Here is a 20,474-nt window from a genome sequence, read left to right on the forward strand (position 1 = left end):
AAACCCATACCTAACATATACTCAATGCGGAAAAGCTAAAAGCATTTACCTAAGATCAGGATCAAGACAAGGATGTCCACTTTCACCACTTTTATTCAACATAGTATTGGAAATCTTCACCATAGCACTCAGACAAGAAAAATAAATAAAAGGCATCCAAATTGGAAAAGAAGTAAAACCGTCAGTATTTGCAGGTGACATGATACTATATATAGAGAACCCTAAAGATTCCACCAAAATACTATCAGAACTGATAAATTAATTCAGTAAAATAGCAGGATATAAAGTTAATATTCAGAAATTAGTTGCATTTTTATAGACCAATAACAAACTAACATAAAGAGAAATTAAGAAAACAATCTCATTTACAATTGCATCAAAAAACAAACTAACAAACAAACAAAACCTAGGAATAAACTTAACCCAGGAGGTAAAAGGTCTGTACTTGGAAAAATATAAGACACTGAAGAAAGAAAATGAAGAAGATACAAATAAATGGAAGCATATACTGTGATCATTGATAGGAAGAATTAACATTGTTAAAATGTCCATACTGCCCAAGACATTCTATAGTTTCAGTGCAATCCTTATCAAAATACCAGTGGCATTTTTCACAGAAGTAGAACAAATAATCTCAAAATTCATATGGAACCACTAAAGACCCAAAAGAGCCACAGCAGTCTTGAGAAGGAAGAACAAAGTTGGAGGTATCATGCTACCTGATATTAAACTTACACAAGATTATAGTAATCAAAATGGTGTGGTATTTGTATAAAAAACGAACACATAGATCAATGGAACAGAATAGAGAGCCCAGAAATAAACTCATGCCTATATAGTCCATTAATCTATGACAAAGCAAGTAAGAATGTACAGTGGGGTGAAGACAATCTCTTCAATAAGTGACGCTGGGAAAATTGGACAGATACATGCAACAAAATGAAACTTGACCATGTTGAGGAGTTTTGGTTTAATGCTCTAGGCTGCAGATGTTCATATAGAATGCCCACTGCAATTTACTGGTGGCAGCAGGCAGGACTGCTGCACTGAGCAGAGTTGAAACTGAGTCTAGACTCAGTGAGAGTAAACTGATGCGTCAGTAGTGTCTGCCAGGGGCACCATCCTGTGAAGGAATGACATGTATTCCAAAAATTTGCTAAGCTGCTTGCAAAAATATTAAATAAAAATTGTAGGGGAATTAAGCAGTAGAACTCTATGAAAAGATTTTCATTTTAGAAATTAGGATGATAAAAGATGGCAACAAGTGTAGTTGTAGAGAGACAAATTAAAATACTACAGTGACTTCTAAGTAAGTGAGGCAAGAAAATCATGAAGGCTGAACCTGGAACTAAGAATAAAAATAATGGAGATGGAGAGGAATATTTAATAGTCAGAGATACCAAAAAGGTTTAATCTATGAGGATATGAAAACTTAGTGAGTGTCAGAAACCTAAGCAGATTCCCCAAATTTTGACATGACTATATGGGTAGGTTCCAATTACTAATATAGTAGATATAGCAGAAGAAAAGAAGTGGTGGGAAAATATCTTGAGCACAGATCAGACATTTTGAAGAAGAAAGTGAGAGCGGTGATCTAGATAGTTATGGAAATCAGTAAGAGAATGCCTCAAAATACAAAATTCACATCCATCATCATATAATAGAATGGTAAATAGTGACATTTTGTCCAGAAGTACTGTCTCCAACGGGACGGGAGCAGACAGTGTATTCTAAGAGATATGCACATGAATTGAATTAGAGTACAATTCAAAACATTAGTTTCCAAGGAATTCAAAGGAAGAATGTGTGTTGATAAAAAACAGAGGTAGAGCTTTCTAGTGAGGAAGAACTAGAAACACAAGGCATGGGTACAAAAATGAACAAGGCTTGTGTGAGTAAAGGGAAAGGTACAGGCCTGGGAGGGACTTGCGATTCTTTGGGAAATTAATGAGTGGAAACCTGGATATGTGACTTGAAACATTTGCTAGGCACACAGTCCTATGATGCACTCTACAAACTTCTTTAATTTTCTACAATCCAAACTCAGCTTATTTTTAATTTTTCACTCCTGTGAGTAAGTCTGGATTGTAATTTAAAAATAGATTTTTCCAGTGCAAAAGAAGTTGCACAGGAAGATGCTCCTTGCTGAATTAAACTGCTTAAGTGAGAACTGCTGCTTAAGAACAACACGTTCCCTGTGAAAAAAAGATGGCAAATCCATCTCAGTGAGTCTAACCTTCACAGAGAGCTGTTATCAACTCAATTGTATGTTTTTTCCTGTTTCACAAACATGTTCCCAAAAGACTTTTAAAATAGCCTCTTTCCTGCTAAATTGTTGTGCCAAGCACTTTTTATGAATCTCAGCCTTAACTGGACCAGGATATGTTAAAGAAAAAAAGCCCTGTCACACTTGACAGGGTGTAATAGACTTTAACAACAGTAAAACATTTTCCTAACCTGACTGCCTCCTCTCTAACTGAATCTTAAGACAGTGAATTTTCATGATAATGTAAAGTACCCTGAGGAAAGAAGAGATACTTTCCAAAAAAGTCACCATTTTAAATCTGAAAAATCTGTTCACTAAATAAGAATTTGTTTCCTAATTAAGAGGGGGAAAAGAAATCACTACAGAAAATGTCTGTTTTTTTTTAAGTTAAATAACTTTAAAAATAAATTAATAATATATAATAGTTCCTTGGTACCTAATAAGTTGATTTTTCTTTTCTTTTCTTTCTTTCTTCTTTTTTTTCTTTTTTTCGTTTTTGAGAAAAAAGAGTCACAGCATCCCGAGGCCTGTATTGGTCACTACAAAAGAATCCAATGCATTGTTGGGGCATGTTTCTCAAAATATAACTAGGTCGTAGTACTACGCATGTCTTTCTTTCCATTGAGAAGTGTTTCCTTACCAAAAGTCACCATGGGCTGCACTAACAATAGCAATCTCGGGGGGGAGGGGGAGGGAAGGAAGAAGATGAAAGTAAATAAAAGATAAAAACAACCTGGTGGACCCTTTGGTAGAGGCTATGGCTGGAAAAGTAACATGTGGCTTTCTGGGGCAGGAGTCCAATACATCTGTCTGAACAGTACTTTTGGCAGCAGATGACTACCATTTTATTTCATTTTATTTTATTTTTTAATAACAGTGGGGGACTTTTATTAGAAAAAAGGGGTGAAACAGGAAAGCAGTAGAAAACAAGTTGCAGGGCAGAGAACACAGGTTTTTGCATCGATAATTTTGGATACTCGCTACCATCTTACTAAGATAATACAGGCAGAAACCTAACCTGCAATATTTACTTGGGTTTGTAGCTCTCAGATGGGCATATACATATATTTGAAATATATCGTGGAGCTTAAATATAATAACCTACATAATTACCTATCACAATCCAGAAAGCAAAAAGACCACTCAAGAGAAGTGGTCTCTCTCCCTTGCAGCAGAAAGGGAATGCCTTGATTTACTTAAATTGGTTCCCGTGACTAGACTTGTAATTTTGAATAAAATTATATGTTAATATTTAACAATGCCAACTCTCTCAGTTTTCTGTAAAAGAAGACTTTATCAGCCACCGAAAGCATGGGATTTAATATATTCAAGTGGAAGGAACAATGGGCACTGTCCCCAAAATCACTTGTCTTCTTATCAAAACTTATCCTTCTTTCAGCTTTTCTCTAGATCCCCAGGACAATATTACTAAGGAGTCAAAGTCTCCCACGCTTTGTCACAAACACATACCCTGGAAGATTCTGCATTTGCATTATCAGCTGTTCATTTTTATTTGCTTAATCAATTCCTTAATCAAATAAGGAAACCAGTAAGACTGAAAGTATTGGATCCATTTTTTGAAAATAGCAGAGGGTTGTGAGTTGGAAATAAAATGGTGCAAGGACATAAAATGTAAATGGTTTAAGGAGAAAGAAAAGCCTGCAGCAGATATTAGTTAAGCTAATTTTATTGTACAAAACAATTAAAACATAATACATACATACATAGTAAAACATAACACAAAATAATTAAGTTAATAATGATATTAATATAATTAAAATACTATTTATGTTTTAAAACATAATGTTGCCTTTCAATATAAAATAGTACCAATGGGGAGTAAAGCAGCTGGATTTTATCATGTCAAAACTTGATTCTGGACCACTCCACCATCATCCCAGGGGGAAAAAAAAAGTTTATATGCTAGTGTGTGGCAAAAAAAATGCAAACAACAGTTTATTATCTAAAATGATTTTTAAGCTCAAAAATGATTTCTTGTACTGTAAAATCGCATATATTTTTCATTTAGCTCTTACTATTTTATAAAAGTTATTTGTTAGAAAACATGCACTTTTAAAAATTGGAAGTAAATTCTTTAGCGAAGATGTACACGATATTCAGTTCACAATTCAAACATAAATTTTCTTTTAAACATGTTCATCATGAAGAAAATCTTAAGATTCTGCCTCATGATGAAAGATACCAGTTGGTGAAAAAAAGGAGGAAGGAAAACAAGGAAGTATTGGGGAACCTAACATTATTTGTTTGTTTGGTTATACCTATAGTCTTTTCCACTAAACATTGCTTGTAACGTTGTGGTTGATACTTGAAATAAGTGACTAATTAGTGTTTGAAAAAAGATGTGATGTGGTCCCCTTCTGCAGAGTGTGTGTGTGTGTGTGTGTGTGTGTGGATGCGCGCACGCGAGCATTTATATGTGAGACAGATATAAATGGAAGACAGAAGGACAGGTTTTCCTACTTTATTTCCTATTCAGGGAAGGAGTGATGGTGTCAACATCATTAAACATCAGATGTAAGAAGAACAGAATTTTGGACAAAATAAAATATTTTATCTAATAATGCTGATGATACTTTATGAAGTATCTAATTCCTGTCTTTTCAGGACTTAATTTAGGCCCTACCATGGTTAAGGAGCCTTCTCTGAACTTCTTATTTCCTTAGTCCTCCCTCATGTTATTCCTACACCACAGGGAGGCTGAATGCTCTTTTCTACGCACCCTCTAACAGCACATTATCACACCAGACTTAGGTCTGTTTTTTATCTTCTGCACTAAATGTGAGTGCTATTTGAGGGCATTTGAGGGTGTTTCCTTACTAATCTTTAGGTCCCCGGGGCATTGCCTGGTGTGTCACTAAGTTTTTAAATGAATAAATAAATGATTATTCATTACAAAATATGTGTCCATAGTTATATAATTAACATTGTTTTAATGATTTACAAAGACTAATCACAGCAAAATTAATGTGTCTTTAGGAGTAAAAGACTAGTTCAGATGGTTTATCTTCCATTTAAAAAATAAGGACTTAATCTAGTCGAAGAAAATGTTTTCTCATACTCTTGAAGAAAATTTTTAAAAACTGATAGGTGATAGATAATATGGCAATAAAATGGAAAAGTTGTGAACATTTTCAAATGAAGTATATTTTTAAACTCTTAAATAGTGCATATTCATATTCAATATTTTACTACTATGTTTTTGCCTGTTAATCCTAGAAATCTGTGCTGACACTAACTTTTATATTCTAAAAGAAAAGAAAAATCCATATATAAAATTACAAGAATAAGAAGTCTTTGGGCATAAAGTGAGATACAGTGAGGTAAATACATACTGCTTGGTATTAAAGCTTTCTTTAGCAATAATCATATATTTAGGTAAAATGTTGCATTAAAAATTCAAATAGTATTGGGTTGAATATGAATAAACCCAGGGTTTTAATTTAACAAAACCTGGAGATCGCAGAGGAAACCTCCAGGCTAGATCTAGCAACAGATGTGAACTAAAGCTTCTTGTGCACAGTGCACTAAGGTTAGTAATATTCTCACCTTTGTATGTTGTCTAGGTTCCCTCACTAAACCAGTTCTATATAATATGAGCAAAAGCACTTATCTTCGGTGGTCTCAGTTTTTTTCTTTTTCTTTTCTTTTTTTTTTTTTTCAATTTGTAAAGTAAGGATATTGGACTAGATTCTTAAGGTCCTTTTCGTTTATTAATTCTGTTGTCCTAAGGGAAAAATATCATTGTTATTATGTCCAAAATATATATATTAATGCAAATACATTAAGTATTGAAGGCCACATTTTTGAAATTGAACTTTTTATTCACTCATTTATTTGAAATATACATGCAACAAAATATTATAATTTGCAGTGTAATGATATTTTGACATTTATATATTCAGAAAACATTTTTGAATCTTGTTGTTTAGCTACAATGAGTTTTTTGTCTTTCTCCTCTCAATGCCTTACTTAATAATTGAGTAAGGCAATACTCTTAAGAAGCAGGACAGTATGTTTTGAAGTTTATTTAAACCATTATTAATAAATAGAGAATCTAGAAATAAAACCCAAAGATGTCTAATATCATATTCATGAATTTATATTATTTACTATGTATTTTTCTTTTAAGTTAGGATGATGCAGGTGTCCAAATGCCTACTGTAGAACTAAATCAATGAATTCACTATATAAACTTGCCCTGGAGTCCTCTGTTCTTTACAACTGAAAATTTAAAACTCCCTTTTGCAGCTGGTTTTGTTTTTGCTCTTGTGGTAATTCAGAATGGCTTTCGTAATTTTTTTTTTTTTTTTTTTTTTTTTTTTTGTAATTCATATAAAAATCCTCTCAGAAAAGCTACCAACAAAATTTTAGTAAAATAAATTAAGTAATTTAATCACTGTATAATGGAGTGAAATGATTATACTTCAGTGATAGCTAAATGAAGACAAAAATAAGATTTCCAAGTCCAGTTTTGACTTTAACATTTTTATTCTCTCTTCCTCCATGTTCTATATATATTTGTAATTAAGACAATGTTTCATGGAAATATAGAATTTGCTTTTTCCTACAATTTAAGTAGCAATTACATTTTAAAGAGAGCACCAATAAATTAATTCAGAGCACATAAAATGTTTACAATTTCTCTTGGTTAAATGTCTAAAGTCTTTCCTTCTCCCCTCTTTTTCTCCCTCCTCTCAGTTTTCTCCCGGGACTGTGGCAGTCACTGAGAGCTCTTTTGTAGAGGGATGTTTTACATGTGAATGTCTTTAATGAATTCTGTTTACCAAATAATGATGGATAGTAGCCCTAGAATCCCTGGGAAAGTATTTACAACATTAAAGTCTTTTCCCCCCCTCTACTGAATCAGCTTTTTAAACTTATTTGTTTTGATTCCGGGAAAAACCTTAGTTGAGTGTCAGGATTTTCCTCCACACCAATAAAGGAAGTATTACTGTGATCTAAGCATCTGTCAGGGGGGTGGGGAGGAGAAGGGTAGGAGGGGGAGGAAGAGGGGTGAGAGAGACAGACAGACAGAGACAGAGGGAGTTAGTGTGGGTATTCCATATAGAGGAAGTAACATGTGCAAAAAGGAAACAAGATGGGAGAAAAGTATGAACATCAAATGGGCAAAGTCTTTACATCTCAGAATTTCAAAGCGATTCAAACATTCATTCTATTCCCTTGACATTGTATATTATTATATGTGATTACTGTCAGCTGTTATATTTTAAAACTTATAAGGTAATTACTATCTCTTTCTGATAGTTTCTCTACCTATAAAAATTATATCATACTTTTTACCAATTAATTAAATTTTATCTGTCCCCTCTCCCCCATATGGGGAAAGCAAGAGCATGTTCTAGGACCATAAAATGTTTAAGACATTGTTATTCACATGCCAAAAGGACAAAAGTAGGTTTAGGACAGACTACCGTAAGTGTTCAGCAAATAAAGAAAATTATTCTTCCCTTCAGCAGTTCTGATAGAAAACTCCCCAACGTAATTGTTATTGGCATGATCTTGAAAGACTCTTCTTTATTCAAGCTATAACTTGTATGAGGACAGCACCAGGACTGACTCAAAAAACTGTGATTTATGTCTCAATAGACACAAAATACCAAAGAGGGCACTTAGTGTGGCTTTGCTCACATTTACACCTTGGGAGAAGTGAGAAAGATCATTATTTTTTAGGGAGTTAGTCACTGACTCAGTCTGTAGATCCTTGAGTTAAATTGATATTATGTATCTATGTAATTTAAGCAAATTATTTTCTCCCTCTTATCTCGATATCCACATAAAATGGGGATATTACACTATATCATATTTACAGTTTATGTATTACATGAAAAATTAGTATGTAGTGAGCTAAGAACATTTTCTGGCACATTAGAAAGCACTGAATAAATGTTAGTTATCATGATGATGCAAATTGAATATCATTAATTGTCACCCAATAGCATGAATGGAAAGTGCCATATCTAAGTTTGGACATCAGCACAGTGAATATTTTGTTTATGTAAAAGTTTTATTTATGGAAGCAGAGTTCTCTTTTCTATCATGTTTTATTAGGGTGTAAGTACAGGAAAGTTGTATAATTATAGTTGCCCAAGAAAGTTAATTAGCATATTTTTATCCAAGGAGGTATTTTAATTCCTCAATATTAGTCAATAATAATTCATTCTTAAATATATAATAAAAGTAACTTTAAATAATAAAGATATAACTGGATAACCACATTTTAAACCCATTTCTTAATGACAGGTGGCAGCATGTCATAATGGACACGTTTAAAATTTACTTTGCATTAAGAAAAGATCATAATTTTTATTGGCTAAATTGGCAAGAGGTGGAAATCACAATCTTTCTTTTATCATAATAGAATAAACAATGCCTAAATTCAAAGTTCATATGTAAATCTTGGCTAAAATTGGCATCTGACTGGCAGCCTAGGCACTATATGCTATCTGCTATCTTTATGCCAACTACACATTGAATGCACAGCGGTTGAAGAAAAATCCATGGGAACACTAATATATTTAAGACAGATTTTCCCAAGACTGCAGACATTCCAATTAATGTAGAGCTGGACTCAGAAACTACCAGTGCCTACCCAACAGACAACAAGTTGACACACACACTAGTCCAAATTCATGTTGTCTCTGAAGTTCAGAGGATTGAGAGCTGGGATCACCAGGAAATTAGTAAATGTAGATGTTTGTGTGTTTGTTTTAAGGCAGCCAGAGAAACCTATTTATTCTTTTTGTACTTTATTCCCATTCATCTGGGAATTTCATTTCCCAGAGAGCAAGAAATACATTTTTTTTGCTGATTTATTAATTGACGATTTGGTTAGAAGTAGACACTGGTGCTATCTCGGTAATCTCTGTGGTTGAGGGTTAATCCCATAAGGCAAACCCTATGGGAAGGAATGAAGGAGCAAGAGCCCAAGTAGCAATATTTTGAAGTCCCCAGAGAAGAGCTTTTTATGCAAACTGTTTGTCAAAACATGAGAGCTTTAGATGAGAGGGCATGCAATATAAAACATAAGACAAGTCCACACTAGAAAAATCTAGATAAATGTTTCCTAAATATTGGGATTTCATGCTTATATGCTTGCCGTTGAATTTTTGACATGAAAAGGGGTTTTGATGAAACCATACGGAACAGTGAGCATAGCCGAGGCCAGTTCTCAAAATGTGTCTATTAGGCCATGATCAGCAAACAAAATAAAATGAACACATTTTTTAAAAAGAAGTATGCTTGAAAAATATTGAAGCACAAAGGAAAGAGAAACAAATCGTTTTGGAGAACCTGAGGAAGAATAGAGCTCTGAAAAGTATACTTACTAATATAGAAAAATTTTTGTAAACTGTGGTGGCATCTAATAGTGTCTGTGACAGGACATTAGTGATTCTGACATCAGCCATGAAAGGGTTTTTAATTATGATAGATTTATGATTGATTTTAATTATGATTGATTTATAAAATATTTGATTGAAAAATTCTCATTGAAGGGCTGGTATGTAAGAAGCCCTTGCATAATTTGAATTTGGGTGTTATTGGCCTATATGAGATATGGATGATTATTTTTTTACTTAGGGAATCAAATTCAATTATTACCTGTGAGAACTTTAAATTTTTCAAATAACTCTTACCTATTTCGACTTCATCTTCTTCTTTGAAATCATTGCTTAGAAATTGTTGGCATTGTGGATTAAATTTTTTTCCAAAAAAAGTATATGTTGATGTCCTAACACACAATGTGACTGTATTTAGAGATAGGACCTTTAAGGAGACAGTTAAGGTTAAATGAGGACCTGACCCAATAGTACTGATGTCCTTATGAGAAGAGAGAGGTATCAGGGAAACTCACATACAGAGAAAAGGCCAAGTGAGGACACAGTGAGAGGGTGGACGTCTGTAAGCCAAACAGAGAGGCCTCAAGAGAAACCAAACTTGCCAACACCTGGATCACCGACTTCCAGCCACCAGAACTAGGAGAAATTTTAGTTGTGTTGTTTAAGCCACCCAGTCTGTGATATTTTTTAATGGTAGCCCTAGCAGACTAATACAGTTAGGTTGAGTCAGTTCTGGAGCTTGACTCGAAAGTGACACCTGGAGAAAAATATCCCAAAATTTTATAAATGGCATTGTAAAAATTATCTCATTTTAAATACTTTCTAGTTAATAAATAGGCCATTTCATTTCTTCAAAATTAGAAGAAAGACATATATTTTAATCTGCAAAAGAGCAATTCATATTAATTAAAGAATATATTTACTGTATGTGAGGTTAAATATAAATGCATTATAAAGGCCTTCCTCAGATTGTTTTTAACTAGAGGTACAAATCTACCCGTAAAGGATCTATGATATCTGCCTGAAGGCATTATGAAAATGAATAGAATAATATTAAACCATTAAATATAGCAGTTTAAAAAATGGTATGATTAACTATTAGTTCTGGAGCCACATGGTAGTCTTTTTGGAAGCATTGACTGGCTCATATACCGACTAACCTCTGTTTGCTCTACTAATCATTGAGCATTCAGTTGCTGCTGTCACACCGAACTGGGCATTCCTATTAGAAATTACTCCAAAATCTCTAAAATGCAATAGCTGTTAACATTTGTAAGACAGCTTTCAAACTAAGAACATTAAAAATCATTTTCATGTAGTGGTTGAAGTTAATCAAATCTGTTGCTATTTCATGTTTTTAAAAGATCCTATATTTCCCAGATAGATAAGAGAGAAGTTTCTGCCTTTGGAACCAAGAATTGGTTTGAGTAAAAGAATCGTTTAGTGAATTAGTGCTGGAAGAGATCAAAATTCTTTCATGAGATTATGACCTAATATTCATAATGTATATCTTGGAAAAAATCTCTTATTTATTGAATCACTGTTTTTCAAAGTACAAAGATAACATTATAATAAAACTGGTTGAAAATACAGCTCAGAGACTAATGATCATAATCACATGTCCTCTTTGGAATTTTTTTTAAAAAGAAAAGAAGGGAGAGGTGGTATCCCTGTGGTGAAGGTCATTTCAAAGTGTGATGCTTTGGCCAAGTTTCACCTATGTGCCTATGGCTACAATAAAGCTCAGGGCAGGCCAAAAAAATAAAAATAAAAATCTATTAAAAGAATACATTGAAACTGACTATGAATTTTGTCAACTACTGTCAGGAGGAAAATAAATCAGCCTCATACAACTTAAATGGGAGCCTAAACTCAACAGGAGATAATACGAATTTAAATTTCAGGAGTATATACTTTTGAGTGGTACCTTGAGTGAAAAGGAAAAAAGAATTTTGAAATGTGTATGTCAGGGATATCAGATAGTATCGGTGTGGGGTAAGGTTAGTGTTCAGAAAGAACAAGAAAGAAAATTTCTAATACCTAGACTTGGGTTATTTAAACATAAATTCAGTAACACTACATGTCTAAGAGTTTATTTTTAAGTAGACAATATATCAGAGTATTGAATGCTTTACAGAGGTTTGAGAAAAGATTGAGCTAAGGGTTTCAAAGCTGTTTGACAATTTCCTCTAAATACATGAAAGGTTATCTGAGAATGCTGATTTACAAGAAATTACATGATGCTCTTCTTAGGTAGAACTACCTAAACTATTAGTAGATTAATCCTTAGAATTACATAAATCAGCAGAAAGACCTACCATGTGAAAGTAGCTATATTCATTTTTTCCATCTGAAAATAACTTTATTAAGAAATATACACCTTCCTATTGCCCAGTGACTCGTGTGGAAACAGAAGATACTTTAAATCAGTTAGGTAATCCCATAGTTTACTTTCTGTTTTCATAAATTCAAATATGGCAACCTAATCATGATTCCATACTATTTAAATACTTATCTTAATTTTGTCTAAATAAACTCTTCCATAATTATTTCTGTGACTGAAATCTTATTAGGCCCCAGAAGCCTCTGGATACCAAGTCGTGTTATCAATAATCCACAATTCCCGATTTTATCTGTACCTTAGTACACATGCCTTCCAGCATCATTTACAATCCCAAGTTTCCCTTGAAATCCCCAAAGGAATGCTTCATAAGCCAGTCTCTGTAGCAGGACAAACACACAGCATCCTTTCTCTAGCACTTTGACCTTTTTTGTCTATGCCCTCTGCCCTGAGAATCACTGGAAGTGACTTACTCTTGTCATTTCTTACTACTTCATCCTAAAATTTACATCACAAGGACACTATCACCTGCTCCTCACAAAATCTTCCATCCTTGCAGCACCAGGGCCCTGCTGTATTCTGTGCAGAACTGGTGGAAAGTGCGTTTAACTTTACCTTCCGCTTTGTTGCCAGCTGGGCCCTACGACAGCACATTTTGTGTTCCAAGTTTACTAATTGTTTCACGAAAATGTCCTCCATCTTCACCTCCCTAGAAACTAGTTCAAATTCCCAGTAGAATATAAACACTGTGTCACCCTCTGAGTCCTAATGTCCTCATCGTAGATTAAGTCCCACAAAACAAAACAAAACAAAACAAAACAAAACAAAACAAAACAAAACAACCTCCTATTTCCTTCTTCAGCAACAAAGTTCCTTTGCATATTTTTTCAAGCATATAGATGCTGATGTGAGGATGGTAGGACATAGGGAGAAGGAGGGGTATTTGGATCACGCATCCTATCCTGTTTCCACTAACAAATAAAAGGAGAGCAGAAATTGTCAGGGATTCTTGAGAACACATTCAGAAATCTATTACCAAAATATCAAAAATAGATAGTGTAAAGAATTATAAACCAAGGTTTAATTGGACATTTTATAACAATTGAAATCACATTTAAAGAATCGTTTAAGTAGTACTAGCTACCACTTACTGAGTGTTTGCAGTGTGCTAAGCGCTGTCCTAGGCAGCAGAAGCATGCAGGCTATCACACTCAGTTCTAAGAGTAATGAATTATTATGCTGACCCTTTTATTTTTCCAGATAAAGAAACTAAAGCTCAAAGTCATCTCACTAACAAAGTTGAGCAAGCTAGGACCCTCTCTGATTCCGAACCATATACTCTTTTTTTTTTTAAGGAGGGCACAGTTCACAGTGGCCCATGTGGGGAATCAAACAGGGCAACCTTGGTGCTATCAGGACCATGTTCTAACCAACTGAGCTAACCGGCCACACAACTAAGCATATACTCTTATCCATAACTACCTCTGGACCCTGATGTATTTCACTTCCCCAAATAGTCACTGGCTATACAGATATTTATCTGTAGTATTTTGTAGTTTAAATGAAGCACATGCCCCCAGACATCAGAACCATCACTAAGTGGCCAATGTTTGTAGAGCATTTGCTTACTGTGAGCCCACCACCGTGCTAGATTCTAGGGAGAAGATATTAAAGTAATAATCCTCAGTGTTCTTTTACATTCAATTTGGTTTCTTTATTCATATTAAGAGCATTTAAAGTATACTTCTGACAAAAAAAAATGGGCAATATTAAATAATACTATGCGACTTCTACCTTGAAATTCCTCATTTTATGAGTACTCACATAAGCCTTAAGATCTTTCTGATTCCACATAAGCCTTGAGATCTTTCTGATTCCAAAAGTATCTCTTTGTTAGAATTAGCAAAACATGATTTTTGGAAGATTGTGTAGTGATGAATCTCTTGGGTAAGTCATGCATTTCTGACCAGTTGACAATTTAGGAAAATTGACCACAGAAAACACTTTTAACTCAGTATTTTATCTTGAAATTAATTATACACACAATAAGTACCCATATTTTTGCACACAATTCTGGTAGACCATTTGAAATGAACATCAGGACTCAAGGTTTAAGTCAACGCCATCTATAGCAATTCAAATGAGAAGAACCTAATGGTTCATTAAAATAATAATAATAACTTTTATTTGATGAAAACTAGTTAGATGCATTTGGTATTTATTATATTAAGTATCACTTGTTTGCAGTATAAATAAGATCATCTTGGTACAAAACCTTTACTTTACAAATAAGGACCTTCAGGACGAGAGAAGTGAAATGTTTTGACCACATTCATGCAACTGATCAGAGACAGAGGAGAGACTAGTCACATATCCCCTAATTTACATTTCCTTGGGCTATCCTGTACTGTGTCTCCGGGAACTTATCTGAGACATGTAAAATCCTGTGAAATGAGCCAACAGCATCCTTAAGATAAAGGACCAACACACAGTTATACCCACAATTGGTTGGGTGTTCTTTATTACAGAGATTTCAATTGAGAATTAGTATTTTTAGAAAATATGTATTTACATATGGGTTCAGGCAGATTTAAGAATCAGTGGCTAAAAAGAGTTACATTCAATGAGCATTGTGCTTTGTCTTTTTGTCTACTTCACCAGTGTTTTATTAGCTTGATGCTAATTAGACTAGCTTATTCTGGGGTAAAGGATTTTCTCAATCCTTTTTCAACATAAAAACTTAGCGGATAGTCATTTTCTTAAGGCCCTCATGCTAAATAGCTCCAACTTGCTACATAAAGAAAGAAATATACAATAAAATGTCAATTGAGAAACCTGAAAAAGACAGTGACCACAAAGTCTCCAGCGCATGTGTGTGTTCTCTGTTAACTGAATAGCCCCCTCATCATGTCAGGATATGGACAGCAATTTCAGCAAGTTATTTGATAAGCCAAGTTTTTTCAATAGAATTATTAGTCACACTGCTTATTTGAACAGGGGTTGCACTAAAACTGCACGAGAGGGCTTGTTGTAAGAACTACCCTGGAATTTAAGATAACATCAGCATATTATGTGCTCTCAGAAAATAGCTTGACAAATTCAGTGGACACTGGATTGGACATAGATCCAAATGGGATAGTTTCTTGAAGTTTAGATTCAATAGTATGTGAGTAATTTCTCATGAGTATTGTGAAAGAGGTTTACCAAATCTGTTTAATGATAGTAGGATATTAGAGTAAATATCAGAGAATGTTTTCTTAAGTTCCAAGTTCAACATATATGAAAATTTACAGAAGATCGTAGAGAAAAATTAAATTTATGGGAGGAATGGAGTGTTGCTTATACATAATGTCTAAAAGGCATAATTAGGTGGTTTTGTCCATTTTATACAATGATCAATAGGTACTCATTCTGGTTCTGACACCTGTTTACTATTTTGTTTCCTTTAACTGGTCTTTTTATTTACCTGCTTCTCCATCTTTATTTTTTAAATGTGGGGATTGTATTAAAAAATACTGTAAGGATCTTTCTAGTCATATAAAGGTATAAAACTAATACATTAGAAGATAGACTACAAGGCTTTTTAAATCTTTGTGCCCAGAAATGGCACCAAAGACTTCCAACTTACGGAGTTGTAATAGAGAATAGAAATTATAATTCATGTTACAATCTTTAGAAAGGAGTTATAAGCAAAAAAATGACACTCTTCCCTGTTCACTACTAAAATGTTTCAAAGATGAATTTGACCTTCAAGACTGTTCAAGACAATAATAGACAATAGTAATAGAATGTAAAAAATTGTTCTGGCTACAAATATATATATATAGTCCTTTCCAAACCAGGTACTACAATATGTGAAACAAAAAATATAGTCTTATTCTTTTTAATTTAATACATCTATGTGAAAAAACATACTGCGTTCTCTTCATTTTTTATTGCATAGATATTTTTCTCAGAATGCATTTTAAATTCAGCAAATGTGCTTCAAAATACATGTATGTATGTATGTATGTATGTATTCATACATAGTGTTCCACCCAATATGTTATCAAATGTCATGTAGAATCTGATATGTTATGAAACCATTCAATATTATTTTTCCCTTGTAAAGAAAGCATAAAACCTATCTTAATATGATATCATTAAGTAATATTTTTATGATCTGGTTGTAAGAACTTCTAAGGACTGCTTATAATTAAAGAAACTTAACTCATGCTGGAAAAATTCATTCTAAAGTATTTTGTGATTTTAGTTATGTGTCATGTTTCCACTGAGATGGCAGCTTATGTGTCATGACACTGTTTTTTCTAATCCATTATTGAATGCCCAAAGGCTTTGGGAAACAAATGAAAGTAAATAGGGAATAATAAAGTTTTTCAGGAAATAAGTAACTAAGTTTATGGCATGCTCTATAAAATGGAATCCCAAGTGATTTGAAGATAAGTTTGTTACTAACTATATAGTAAATGTGAAAAACAAGTTTATATGTGAGATAATAAAAAAATAATAAATTCAGCATGGCCATAATTTTTTCTTTATAGGTAGTTGTTCTGCTTAAAGCCTAACTAACAATAGACAAATTTAATTTTAAAAAATGTGACTATGCCCAATGAGGTAACTCTTTACAATGGAAATTGGTATTTATTGGTTACTCAAATTTCTCTTACTTAAGGTGATCTTTGGTGTCATATAGACAAAACATTTGACAGAAGTGTTGACTTTTTCATCTGGAGGTTTTAGTGTATATATAAAACTGCCTGCAACAATAAGAGTTGGTCTAAAGGCTTGATTGAGTTATAATTGTTGCTGGGTCTATTTGCCAGGCTTACTGAACCATATTTTAGTTTCCTTTAAGTCGAGGGTCTGTTTCTCATCTGCAGGAATTCTTTAGATTCAACATATTAAAAGTTACAAGTATTGGTGTTGTGTTTTCCTTTGTCTTATGTCTCCAGCGGTCTGGGTGGGCAAAGAACTTTTAGCCACAGCATGAACTTCGTAAAATACAGTAAATGACTACTTTCTTCCTAGGTCGTAGTCGATTCTCTACTATCTTTGGTAGACATTTGTTAACTTCAAGAGGAATCAATGTAAATGTTTTTTCATTTGTTTTTAACAGGGAGTAGACATATAAATTATGTATCATTAAACATATTAAGGCTCTATATACTATGGATACAAGCCACAAGGAGGAAAGGCTTGCCTATCTAGCTATTTATATTATGACCGATGGAGTAACAGAGACAGGAAATTAGATAATCTCACAAAGGTATACAAGGTCTGACAATTAAGTTCACGAACTTGTTGCAATGATGTTGCTAACCTTTTTTTTTTATATCAGAGGGATTATTCATTGAATTTGTACCAACTGGACAAACAGTTAATCAAGTTTACTATTTGGAAGTGCTGAAAAGGCTGAGTGAAAAAGTTTGATGACCTGAACTTTCCGCTAACAATTTATGGCTCTTGCATCACAACAATGCACCAGCTCACACAGCACTGTCTGTGAGGGAGTTTTTAGTTAGTAAACAAATAACTGTATTGGAACACCCGCCCTACTCACCTGATCTGGCCCCCGATGACTTCTTTCTTTATCTGAAGATAAAGGAAATATTGAAAGGAAGACATTTTGATGATATTTAGGACATCAAAGGGAATACGACAACAACTCTGGTGGCCATTCCAAAAAAGAGTTCCAAAATTGCTTTGAAGGGTGGACTAGGCACTGGCATCAGTGCATAGCTTCCCAAGAGGAGTACTTAGAAGGTGACCGTAGTGATATTCAACAGTGAAGTATGTAACACTTTTTCTAAGGTGAGTTCGCAAACTTAATGGTCAGAACTTCATATACATGGGCAATTTAGGAAGCGCTGGCTGGAATTAAGAACTAGCAGATTTACAACCCTTGTTGGTATAAATGAATTGTGGCATAACCTGACTGATAATTTCAATTTGTCACATTCATGTTAGGGTCGACATATTTTAGGCAAAGGGAAGATTTTGTCAAAATTGATATATTCCGTAAAAAGAGAACTAATTTGCTTTGAAAGCACACTTAAGGAAGGAGTGGGAAATAGGATGGAAGACAGATAAACAATAATAAAATAGCTAAGTAAAACAAAGTTTTTTAGAAACAGTGCCTTTTTTTTAATGTGGGGTTTTTCTACTTAGGAGAAATCTACACCCCAGTGACTATTAGAATTCATCTGAGCTACAAAATTATACACCAGAAACCTAAGTAACTTTACTAACAATTGTCACCCCAATAAACTTTAATTAAAAAAAAAAAAAAGAATTCATCTGAAGTGTAGTGGACTCTGGCTGAGATTTGGCCTGAGGGGTCTGATTCTTAATCATAAGTATGGGTCTATTCCACTGAACAAGCTTTACAAATATGATTAAAAAAAAACCTTTCAAGATAAATATTCTGTGTTCAATTTATTGCTTATTTTATGGGTCAGTCAGTGTATCTTTGAAAAAGACTATGTAGTTTTCCCACACCTAATAACAACCTTTTCTGTTTTTGTGATTGTATAATGTTCTTCATTAGCAAAAATAAAACTTCATTATCAAAAAGTAAATGCAGGCTACTTGTTAGTAGTCACAGTTACATATAAATCATTACACATACTCCCCAGTTGCAAGGAATCTTTAATATTCTCATAATTTATTATCCTTAATAACAACCCTTTGGCATCTTCCAACCCATTGCTTGCAAAACCTTATATTTATTTGCCTACAAGTAGCACCAACAGATCATTTCCATGTGATACATGTAGAATCTAGTCACATTACCCATATCCAATAGATATTTATAGACCTGATGTAATTTTAATAAAGACATATTTGTATTAATAGATGCAAAACTAAACTGTATAAAGATGCTTAATTGTCCCCCAAATAATTTATAAATTTAATGCAGTCAATGAACGAATAATTCCAAAGTTCAACTGAAAAAACAAACAAACAATAAAACAAATGGACCCTGAAATCCAAAATAATTTTTTAATATAATTTAGTAAACATAACAATTTAGCTAAGTTTCATATCAATGAACTATTTAATGAAAAGTATTGATTGTCCATCAATTTTGGGGAAAAAATTATATCTGAGATTCAATTTTAGTTCGATTAAGATTTAAATGTGAAAACAGAACTATTAAATTATTTGAAATGTACAAGTTAATATTTTTACTATCTTGAGTCAGAAAGAATTTTCAGTAAGATTATTGAACTTTAGTGATAACTAGAAACAGATATTTCTATTGTGAAAATTCAATCTGGCCAGAGATATTCTCATTTATTTTTCTTTCCAACCTCTTATCCATATGTCAAGTTCCAGAGTCTACTGAATGATTATGTAAATGAGCAAAGCAAAAAGATTTTAAGTTAGAGGAATTGAGCTATTACAAATCACATTTTTTTGTTACACAGAACTTCAGATGATGTTTTATTTCTATCCCCTATCTTTATTTCAAAGTAGTTACAGTCAGAGATTCAGAATCTCAGGGCTGGAATGGACCTGAGAAGTCTTATATTCTAATGCTTAGTTTACAGATTTAGGAAGTAGGAGTTCAGTCGAGTTCAGTGATTTGCCTCGTATCCCACAGTAGTGGTAGATGATCTACGACTAGGAGTTCCCTCTCCTAAGTCTCAGTTCTGTTTTTTTTTTTTTTTTCCATTAAGTTAGAATTAAGCCATATGTGAGTCAAACTAATATGATAGCAAACTGCAGTTGTGGTTTTCAATTTTATTCTTTAATCTCCTCAGAGATAATTTTTCAACCTGGAATTTAAATACATATCCACCTTAAACTCTACTTTTTAGAAATAAAATTGAAGAAATTACAAAATGGGCAATTAAATTCTCACACATACACACACAAAAAATCTTACCAATACTCTGCAAATCAGAGATCAAGTCAAATGAAGAGAAATCAGTTTATTTGGATCTTTCATTTTCAAGGCACTTCCAATGCACTCCTTCAAACTATCCAATATAGATTAGAATTTATAAGGTGAAAACATACTTAGAAAAATTATTGCGTAATTCTCTTAATTTCCACATGGAGATGACTGGTATACAGATAGTGGAGGCCTAGTAAGTGAATTTTCTGCTATTTTATGTTCTTTGCTTTATGTCTTTATTAAGCAAATGAGGCCTTATCAAAATTGATCTGGCACGACTTCACATAAAAAAGTTCAGGAAGAAAAACCCAGCTGTCCGATATAAGTAGGCATGTAGAGCATTCAAACCTTGCTCTAAGGGACAGTGAGTCATATGAAATGCAATGTGCAAAGGAAGCTGACACATAAAAGGATAGAACAACAATGATGATTTCCCAAAGACATGCTGAGGGACAAAGAATAATGAGAGAGGGTCTATTTTTGGGTCCAACACAATGATTTGGGAATTTAAAAATCAGAAGAAGAAATTATGTCACTAAGTTTTGAATTTAAAGATAAAATAATTTGGTAGCCTTTATTTTTCAT

At 33.4% G+C, this 20,474-nt stretch overlaps 1 protein-coding gene across 3 annotated transcripts in view; it reads right to left on the bottom strand.

The window, feature by feature from the left end:
* Positions 1 to 20,474, bottom strand: part of CALCRL (calcitonin receptor like receptor) — a 90,695-nt gene that overhangs the window by 51,983 nt on the left and 18,238 nt on the right. The window lies entirely within an intron of this gene.

Source organism: Rhinolophus sinicus, chromosome 17 (genome assembly GCF_057876585.1).
Source record: "Rhinolophus sinicus isolate RSI-liver-muscle chromosome 17, RSI-T2T, whole genome shotgun sequence".
Classification (NCBI taxonomy): Eukaryota; Metazoa; Chordata; class Mammalia; order Chiroptera; family Rhinolophidae; genus Rhinolophus; species Rhinolophus sinicus.